Source organism: Limulus polyphemus, unplaced genomic scaffold (genome assembly GCF_000517525.1).
Source record: "Limulus polyphemus unplaced genomic scaffold, Limulus_polyphemus-2.1.2 Scaffold8125, whole genome shotgun sequence".
In the NCBI taxonomy this organism is placed as follows: domain Eukaryota; kingdom Metazoa; phylum Arthropoda; class Merostomata; order Xiphosura; family Limulidae; genus Limulus; species Limulus polyphemus.
The window spans coordinates 16,802-26,388 of NW_013673735.1; the positions used below are offsets into that span (position 1 = coordinate 16,802).

The 9,587-nt window shown below is 29.8% G+C and overlaps 2 long non-coding RNA genes across 2 annotated transcripts in view; one reads left to right on the forward strand and one right to left on the reverse strand.

The window, feature by feature from the left end:
- Positions 1-1,321: 1,321 nt before the first annotated feature.
- On the reverse strand, positions 1,322-1,990 carry LOC111083081. The gene is made up of 2 exons (XR_002608786.1): positions 1,909-1,990; positions 1,322-1,428 (listed from the first exon to the last, which is right to left on the reverse strand). It is a non-coding gene; the product is annotated as an uncharacterized LOC111083081 (long non-coding RNA).
- A 5,539-nt stretch (positions 1,991-7,529) lies between these two features.
- The window catches only part of LOC111083080, a 6,804-nt gene continuing 4,746 nt past the window's right edge, over positions 7,530-9,587 (forward strand). Inside the window, exons 1-2 of the long non-coding RNA XR_002608785.1 lie at positions 7,530-7,627; positions 8,618-8,935. This is a non-coding gene — a long non-coding RNA (uncharacterized LOC111083080). The remainder of the gene's footprint in view (positions 7,628-8,617; positions 8,936-9,587) is intronic.

Consider the following 9,587-nt stretch of genomic DNA (forward strand, 5'->3'; position numbering starts at 1 on the left):
GCAAATCATGGTTACACTTTAGTAACACAAACTTCTTGAAAAATAGTGAAGAAAATAAGATTTTCACAACCACTAAATAATGTGGTTAACTAACAATATTTATAAAACTTCCATAACTTAACATATTCCCAGTTTAAAGTACTTATCATTAAACGTGTTCCCAGTTTAAAGTAGTACATTGAAGATTAACTTCTGTTCTTAAACCTTTATATTAAATATTAAACAAATGAAGTTAGCAAGCCTAAGTTTAATTATCATGTTCTTTTAAGGAAAATCTAAGATACCCCCCTCCTTGAATATGGTGCAATATATGGATATTAATAATGGCTGGAGACGGCTTGAATGGGTAATGAAGAAAAACTTTAATACAAGTTTAACATAACAGCAAATGTACAAGGTTTTGTCATCAGGTAATATGGATATTAACGGTAGCGGACAGTGTGAACAAGAAGCGTTGGTAATTTGAAAGTTAATTTCTTTAGAATATGCAAAGTTCAGTAAAAATACTTTAAATTGTTTTTGTTATGCTCTTGTTATTTAGGACTTCCATAACGTAACCAGTGCCCTTGGATACGAAAAAACTAATTTATATTTTAACTTTAATTTAATGTGAGAAATATTTACTTTAACTATTAAATTGCAATAAGTTATTCAATTTCCAAGCACGTGAAGTGTTTTTCTAGACGGCAAGCCATTTCTTAATAATACCGTTATTATTCAAGTGATGTTACACAAATATTACAAATAAATCAGTGATGAAGGATCATTCACAACGTGACCACAAAGTTAACAGTTGTCTTGACGGTAACGATACCATTCACTCGAGTCTCAAGAGAGCACAAGTAGTTTTCGTAAAGTTACCGCGAGTCACTATTACAGAGTTAAGATTTCAGTTTTATTGAAAGTTAATTAATAAAGTGGAGACTTTTACATGTTTAATTATTTCGTTTATTTAGTGTTCCTTTGTGGCGATAACTTATGCATGTAAAAACTTGCTGTTGATTTGTTTTTAATTAAAGCTGTGTGGTTTATTATTTTACTAATTGAGATAACCAACTAAACTGAAAAAGACCAGGTAAAGTTTTCCTTTACGAACATTTAGTAATGACGAAAAATAAAGTTAAAGCTATTAATTTGGAAAAGTTAACTTAATTTGAAGCGTATAATTCAGATTAACCGATTACGTTGTAGTGGATAATCTTAGGAATGATATAGTAGTCAAGTACTGTGAAGTTTAATATTAGGAATGATATAGTAGTCAAGTATTATGAAGTTCCTTAAATTTAAAGAGTTGTTCAGGTTTCTTGTTCCGAGAAGTTACTTTTTTTTACGTCATATGAAAGTATTCAAACACAAGTATAAAACTTACGTTTACTTCCATGCAAGGAGTCAGGTGAGTTTTAGTTATTACAAGGTATTTTCTTTCAGCTGCGTAAATAAATAGAAATTACTTTAAATGTCAATTAAAATTTAATAAATATTTAGAAATTAAACTATTAGAATAAATCCTAAGCATACTGAAATTAATGTTCTATCATACGTACTTTAAGTTGTTGGAGTGAGAATGTTATCCTTGTATAGTACTAAAACACCAATATGTAAAAACAATACAAATAAAAGACATGCGTGTATACATGTTAAATGTCTTTCTTTTTTGTAGCTTGTTAGATACATGCACATTATTTACTCAGTTTGTTTTAGAACTGAAGTACTTAATATAGTATTTATTTATAAGTACTATTGCTTTGATTTAATAAGAAAATGAAGCCGTTATGGTTGCGGATAACTTAAAATGTTAACAATTGCTTTAATTTTTAATGTTCTAAACTAACGCCACTAGAACCAGGTTTAAACGGAAAAAACAAGCTTATTAAGTTAACAAAACTTTCAATATATTTTAGCACTTACCAGAAACAGCAAATAAACGTGCCGGAGGAGAATTTAATACTAATGTTAATGAACAATAAAACTTAAATATCATTTCAAATAACTTAAACATAAAAAAAATTTAAATCATAGTTTCGTATTAATAACAATATCTAGTGATAACAACGCTACGCATATCATCCTCCACCGATTTCGAGACTCAAGTTACGAAGCTTATGTCAGAGTATTTATTCCCTTCTTAGGTCACAAGAGTACAGCTCATGTGATCATAAATTTACATAATCTATTGCTACATTAATAATAACTGTACGTCACCGCTAGGGAAGCTGGTGTCAGTTTTATGATACATACATACCTACTCTAAATAAACGTGATCAGTAGAAGGTGAGTTAACAATTTAATGTAACTAAAATTTTATAGGTAAAATAAAGGATAAAAGGAATAATAAATGACCAATAAACAAAACCATAAAAAAAAAGAGGTCGTTATCTCACAAACTTACTCACCCCCCTCCCCCCAATCAGAACCACAAATAAATAAAAAATTATTTTAAAAATTGATAAATAAACAATAAAAAAATTATAAATTGTACTTTAATTGTGTCGTTCTGGTTTTATAATATTTAAGTGATATTCAAGAATACCGGATTCTATTCACGATTTATTGTACTTTCTTCACTTGGATCAGGTGAAGATGTTACGACAATGACATCTTATTGTGTTTTCTTTAGGCCGGCTGGGATATGACAGACATAGTAATGGTTGAGAGGTTATTTACATGATCAAATGGCCCGGCATGACAAGGTGGTTAGGGTGCTCTGTTCGCACTCTGAGGGTCGCGGGTTCGGATCTCCGTTCCACCAAACATGCTCGCCGTGGGGGTGTTATAACATGACGGCCAATCCCACTATTCGTTGGTAAAAGAGTAGCCCAAGAGTTGGCGGTTGGTGATGATGACTGGCTGCCTTCCCTCTAGTCTTACACTGCTAAATTCGGGACGTCTAGCGCAGATAGCCTTCGTTTAGCTTTGCGCGAAATTCAAAAACAGACAGACACGGCGTGTTAGATATTTAATTAAACTAATATGTTATCAATGTAAAAGAGTAAAATTTCAATGCACGAGTAAATAAGCGATACAAGATTAGGAACCGAAACCTATACTTAGATAATTTCCTAATTATTTGGATCAACTTTAAAGTAAAGTATTACATCTACTATTGAAAGCTCTGACCATCCTAGAATAGATACACCTGAAGGTATTTTGGACGTTTTTGCTTTTAATGGAATGATACCTTTGTAAATGAATATAACTTATTTTAAATAGCATATACTTGATCATAAAATAATGGGCTACAACGTTTCCATAATTTTATTTAGGCTTAACAATCATTCGTTTGTTTATGAAGAATTTGTCTAGTGTCAAGTTTACAAAAGCACACATTGTTGTCAATTTAGAATAAATATTTAATGTTATTTAAAATAAGTATGAAAAACTTTTTTTTCAGACATATGATTTGCTATTCGGCTAAATTATACATTTGACAGAGTAGTTAATATATTTTAAAATAATAAAATAGGTAGGTGTTATTTTAATTTGGATTTATGATTGAAAACTTTGTATTGGATATAGAGTTTTCTAGATACAGCTAATGCAATTATAAACTAAATTAATTCACTATGATGTAAGTGTAATTATTTTATGTATTTTTTATGATCAATTGTTTAAAAACATATTTTTCAATTCCCATTTATTTATTTTGTAATTAATATAACTTTCTTACAGTACGTGATTAAACTTAAGTAAATATACAAAAATGTGACATATTTTTTAATATTTTTGAAAAATAAACATCGGTAAACGTGAAATGCAATGTTATGTTTTTCCGCTTTTACATCCTTAACATACCTTGCATTATTTTACTGTAAATCGATCAATACAGATTTTAGAAGACATATCTAAATCGGTTTTTCTAATAAAGCTTTGCATAATATCGTTTTTAACCATTGTCCTAAAGAAAGTCATCATTTAGAAATTATATTTTTTTTGAAACAAGAAAAAGGGACATGTGTGGATAATTAATTACTAACAATATTATTCATCTGATCGTTTATAATGTAAGTTCAATATAACAGTTCAAGTTATGATAATTGATAATTTCATTTGTTTAATGTACCTTTAATTATATTCACTAGATGGCAGCACATTCTAGTTGATAAAACAGAAGTCTTTTTTTTTCAGGTCATAAATAAAATATTTGCAATTAGACTTTAATGAACAAAATAACAAAAATTTTAAAATAAAATTATTTTTATCAAACAGTCTGATTGTTTAGACAATTGATAGCTTTGTGAACTAGAAATTTGTGTCTGAATTTTCTTAACGCCACTGTTCTTTTGTAGCAAATCTAATATTTGCTGCCTTCCCTCTAATCTATCTTCCCTGTAAAATTATGATCGTGGGTAATCAAGAGCAAAAAACATAAAAACCCGAATTTTGGGGCACAATGAAAGATAACATCTTTATTATTAGTTAGAGCCAACTAGTTTCGGAAACACAAATTACCATAATTAGGGCTAGTGTCTAATATTGTAGCACAGTGTGCCTGAAAAGAAATTATCATGAGTAACCCTCGAATACGTTTGCGCGAAATTCAACAAAAAAAATGTAAATGTTGCTTAAAGTTTTTCTATTGTCCTGTATCTATCATCATCTACGTAGAGGCTTAGTATTCTATGTAATTTCTGGAATGAAGAGAAATTCAAACTCTTATTGCTAAGAAAAAGAAGCGTAGCAACTGTAATTCATATTTTATATATACACATGCGTACATAAGTTTAGAGTAAACAGAAATCTTATTGATAATCATGTCCCTAAGTAAGTAAAGTACAACAATTAATTTAAAATAAACTATATATTTGTTTCACAACCACATTTCAGTAGTAGTTGTAGTATATATATATATAAAACGTTAAGGAGTGAAACATTATCACAGCATGTAGCAATAAATAACATGTTTATATTAGCTAAATTAAAACACGTAGGTGTCGCAAACTAGTTTTTAGTAATTGTGTTAACACAGCAAAAGATATATATATATATTTCAATACTTATTTTCTGTACTCTGTTATCATTATCTTCTTGATCATAAAATTACCATTATTTCTCACCTTTAAATGGATATATGATATTATACAATAATCATAATATGAACAACGTCTGTTGCATTATTGAACATAAAGATTACATTAGGCTAAAAATGTTCAGTTTTATCTATGAGTCATAAACATTTAATATGCTGAAATATTTGAAAACAGTGGAACTATCCACTTGCTTCTCGTTTCTAAAAAAATAATTAAATAAAAGGGGAACGATTGTCATCACGCTTTTTAACTACAGTCATTCTTGGCAGTTTGTTTGTTGGAAAAATATCTCAATCACTTTCTTTATTGCCTAAACAATAGTCGCATCGACAACATAAACAATGTTTCCTTCTTGCATATTTTTATTTCGTGAATAATATCGGATTATATACGTTCTCATTTGACCGGATCTAACCAATTACAAATCAAAGTGTTCCAATTCGTCATTGGAACTAGAATACTCTAGTATTGAATTTAGTTTACTATTTTTCTGTGTTAATAACATTCAGTGCTTTTTCAATATTCGCTGGTCAAAAGACGAAAATTACAACTTCTGAAGTGAATATCGATTTATGACATCTACTGGATAAATAGTATGAATACTTCAAATAGTCTGGTATTAGGTATATTAAACCTTAAATACGTTTAATAAGACAACAGGAGGGAAACGACCAGAAGAATGACAGCCAGTCAGCAGCACTAATACAGATGAACTGGCAGAACGATAATCACTGGGCCACACCCTACATCAACGTACGTGTAAAATATTTTTAGTTGATACAAGTTTACAAGGCTAGTACTAGCTTACTAAGTGTCCAGTTACTAAGTCTAGTAGTGTGTTGTTCTTCTATTTCACTAAATGTCCGATTGTAAACTCTGGCACTATTATGATTTACTGGTTTACAAGGTGTCTTTGATTATTGCACCACTAAATTTCCGGTTGTAATCTCTGGCACTGTTATGTTTTCCTGGTTTACAAGGTGTCTTTAATTATAGCACAATATAATAATTTTTAGTAACTGAGATGAAGAAGTATGAAAAATGGGTCTATTCTATAAGAACAGTTTAAACATTAAATGATAGAGATAACGTAAATTGTGGAGGTGGTCACTCTCGTTGTTTACAACACTGTTAATACATATATAAGTTCAATAGTTCTTACAAACATTAATTCTGTTCTAGTTTATTGTGTATGCATCTGTAAAATTTACCCCTTTGATGTTTGTGTAAATTGCGATCACGTTGTCAACGTAGAAACTGCTTGCGAATGTAAATATTCTGTTTATAAATGTTTGTTCACATATGTATTATTATGTTTCTTATTCAGTTGTTTTACAACTGTTTCTCTTACTGGAATCCTGAAATATAATGATCTTTCTGATGACAAATAGCGTTTGCACTGAATAGACAATTGTCAACAAAATCTGTATTGAGACTTTCTCCCCAGTAGAGATACTTGCGTGATTTTAACGTCCAGTTTTTATTCTTCAGGTTCATTTACAGTGTATTGAACGTTAATTTTTGTCTTTCAGAATATATAGTATATTTATAAAAAATGATAATTAAATTCAAGCAGAGAAAACTCTCTCTCCGACAGACTTATTATTATAATGCAATAAACTGATTAGGGAGTGAAAGTTAAATTTTATCAAGAGACTTTTGATGGAAAGTAATTGTAAGTATTTTTGTTTCTCAACTTCACATGTGTTTGAGGTATCAGAAAATAAAAGTCCATGGTCTTCGAATAATATCATTTCATTTCTTTACTGTAATTTTATAAATGTTTCAACTGTCCTTGGTAGTCCAGAATGATAATAACACTCATCACAAACATTTCTAGATTAATTAAGTGCATGAGAATAAAAACTGCCTTCATGGCCCAATTAAAATGTACTATTAGTAAATCATCACAGGGGCTAAAAACTTATGCTTTACTGAAAGTGCAATTGAACTGATCTAAATGTAAATAAATCGGTATGGATTTTATGATCAAACTGCTAAATATCGGGTAGGTTAGACAGTTTCAACAGGTAAGTTGAGAAATGAAAATACAGAGAAAATCTATCAAAGAATCTGTTATCGTTAACAAATCTATAGATATCTTAGACTAGATTACCATTTTTTTTCAGCAGTTAAATCTAATAAAAACAACAGTTAAATTTATTTGTTTGTTACAAGTGCTATGTTTACTAGCCTTCCTTAATTTTAAACTGATAGACTAGAGGGAATGCAGCTAATCAAGAAAATTGGCTGTCAATTTTTGGGATATTTTAATCGAATAGAATGACTTGACCTTCACTGTTATAAAGCACCCATAGCTCCCAAGTCCTGAGCACAATTTTAAGGTGAATAGAAAAATTTATAGAACGTATGCTAACACACCGTTAGATGGAGCTTTTTAACCACCACCCCCATAGATTTTCTGAGATTTGAGAGCGTATAGGTGATATGGATTTTTAGGCCTTACTGTTTTTGTTTTAGAAGGAAATTGAAAGGATAATATTTAATTTTAAGTGAAAATATTTAATGAAAATTATTAACATTTTGAAGTTTGAAACGTCTTTTTTTCCTAGATTAACAGCAGTTACTGATTAATTAAGGTATTTTTAAAGTTCAATAACATGACGATTACCGTATTTATAATTATAAATCATTAAATGGTACTAAACTAAGTTGTTACTTAGTTGTAACTTGTAATGTAAGAACTGTAACTGTAAGTTACAACTAGTGTTATAAAATACTTGACATTACGTAACACATCGTTCTTAAGTTAAAAATCAATTATAACAGTGGTTTTTGTAAATATGATTCTTGCCCGGATAAGTCAACTAATTATTAATACTTTTCAGGCAAATGATGGAATTTGGAAATAAGATAATTATTGTAAATTAAAAACATTACTTAATTTTTTATTTGAAATCAATGTAAAAATTAATCTGGGCCATAATAAAGATTAATAGCACTGCTTGTACAGAAATGATAATTCAAATTTAAAATTAAACAATTTTCATTTTTCTATTAGTAATAAGGCTTGTAGAAATTTAGCTAAGCCTAATTGTTATACTTGTAAAAAGCTGCAGGGGTAGTCTAGCAATGGTATTAACACCTTGATTTTGAGATGTGACTTAATCGTTAGATATGAATGCCTTAGTGGTTACTCAGAGACATGAGTAGGTTATTGTTATGCTATTAATCAAGTCAAGGTAATATGTTTAAGGCAAGGCTATGATGATCAGATATCAGTCATTGTCAGGGTTAATACCTTTTTTGTTAACTAATAGATAATAATTAATAAGTAATATGCTTCAGCTACTGCTAATCTTCATAGAACTACTGAGAAGGAGTATTTCTATAGTGGTGGAAGGCCGAGATTCTATCCCGAGCTATCTGGGTTCTCCTCCATTAGGACTTCTTGCCTGTAACAGATATCCTTTTTTTTAGTTATTGTATGGTCTTCTGCCTGTTACAGATATCCTGTTATTTTAGTATTATTTTAAGTTATTGTATGGCCTTCTGCCTGTTACAGATATCCAGTTATTATAGTCTTTCTGTTATTCTTCTGATTTCTAACTTATCTTGGTCTTTTGAAGGCATTCAAACAAGATGGCTCTTGTCCTAAGGGAAGACACTAGGTCAGTGAATAGCATTGAAGTGATTCTAACAAGAGGATCCAGGATTGAATCCCAGCCATTACAGTTAGAAGAAAGATTTCTCGTCAGGACTTAACTGAATACAACATAACATTAGAGGACAACAAAGGACATTTGGGTTCATATATCCACTAAATTAAACACTTAAACATTTATCAAGTTTTGTCTTCAACTTTATTAAATTAATTGTATCTACTATATCTGTACCAACTACTCTTTAAGAAACATATAGCCCAGGATGACTCCTACTTTACCAAAGTTTGTATTTGTGTCCATTAGTCATACTGTTTTCAATAGTTAAGTACAAATAAAGATGATACATCAACACTGTCAATTCCCTTAACTTTAAACACCTCAATCAGATCCCCTCTAACATTTTTGTTTCATGAGAGAACAATCTTAGAGATCTTAACCTTTCCTTATATGACAATGTTTACATCTCGGGCTATCCTAGTAGCCTTCTCTGAACCCTTTCCAATAATTCAATGTCCTTTCCAAGACTGAACACAATATTCCAATTGTGGCCTAACCAGTGATCTAAATAATGAAAGTATAATCTCTTTAGACTTCTATTCAATATTTCTGTAGATTTATTAATTAAAACAACTAGCATCACATCACTCATTAATTAGAACAACTAGCATCACATCATTCATTAATTAAAACAAGTAGCATCACATCACTCATTAATTAGAACAACTTGCATCACATCATTCATTAATTAAAACAAGTAGCATCACATCACTCATTAATTAAAACAAATAGCATAACATCATTCATTAATTAAAACAAGTAGCATCACATCACTCATTAATTAAAACAACTAGCATAACATCATTCATTAATTGTGATGCTAGTTGTTTTGAATGATTGTGATGCTAGTTGTTTTAATTAATTTCATTCATTAATT